The sequence below is a fragment of the Silene latifolia genome, chromosome 3 (assembly GCF_048544455.1).
Source record: "Silene latifolia isolate original U9 population chromosome 3, ASM4854445v1, whole genome shotgun sequence".
NCBI classification, from domain to species: Eukaryota; Viridiplantae; Streptophyta; class Magnoliopsida; order Caryophyllales; family Caryophyllaceae; genus Silene; species Silene latifolia.
Genome location: NC_133528.1, coordinates 74,859,604 through 74,860,487, shown reverse-complemented (window position 1 = coordinate 74,860,487; position 884 = coordinate 74,859,604). Strand labels below are relative to the sequence as shown.

Here is an 884-nt window from a genome sequence, read left to right as displayed (position 1 = left end):
GAACCTACCCAATGGTACTCCCACACCACAACATCTAACCGGAAATTTTATTGCCAAATCCGCCTTTATCCAATTAGTCGAAAGGAGCCAATTTGGGGGGATGCCTAGTGAAGACCCTCATTCTCATATGGAAACCTTTTGTGACTATTGTGATGCGATTTCTCAAACCGGTTTAACTCAAGACCAAATTCGATGGGTCTTATTTCCTTTTTCTCTAATTGGCACCGCGAAACAATGGTTGAAGGGCCTTGATAAGGCCACTCTCAGAATTGATTCTTGGAAGAAGTTAGCTCTAGCTTTCTACAAAAAATTCTACCCACCGGAAAAGACTAACATGCTAAGAGCTCAAATTACGGGTTTTAAGCAAAGGGATGAAGAATCTTTGTATGAAGCTTGGGAGCGGTTCAAGGGAATTTGTCGCTCATGTCCTCACCATGGACTTAGCGAATGGTTCTTGGTACAACAATTTTGGAACGGTTTATATGAAGATTCAAGGAACATTCTCAACATGGGATCAAATGGAATGTTCACCGAAGTTGATGACAATCAAACATGGAACAAAATTGAGGAAATAGCGGTCCATAACTCACAATATAGTAGACCTCGCAAGGCAACAAGAGGAGGAAAGCATGAAGTGGACTCCGTTACTCAATTGGGTGCTCAACTTAGTTCTCACATTGACACAATCAATTTGAAGTTTGAAAAAGCTATGGCTAGACTTGAAGAAGTCTCAAAATCACCAAAGCATCATGTTAATGCCATGACGGCATCTTCATCAATCCCAAGTGGGATATGTGAGAATTGTGGAACTTTGGGACATGACAAAAGTGAATGTAGGGGAACAAATGAACAAGTGAATGCTTTCCAAGCATACAAGAGTGGTA

General features: G+C 41.1%; 1 non-coding gene across 1 annotated transcript; it reads right to left on the bottom strand.

Moving 5' to 3' along the window:
* Window positions 1-334: 334 nt before the first annotated feature.
* LOC141650531 (small nucleolar RNA R71) lies at window positions 335-441 on the bottom strand. Its single transcript, XR_012546557.1, has one exon. It is a non-coding gene; the product is annotated as a small nucleolar RNA R71 (small nucleolar RNA).
* Window positions 442-884: the final 443 nt, after the last annotated feature.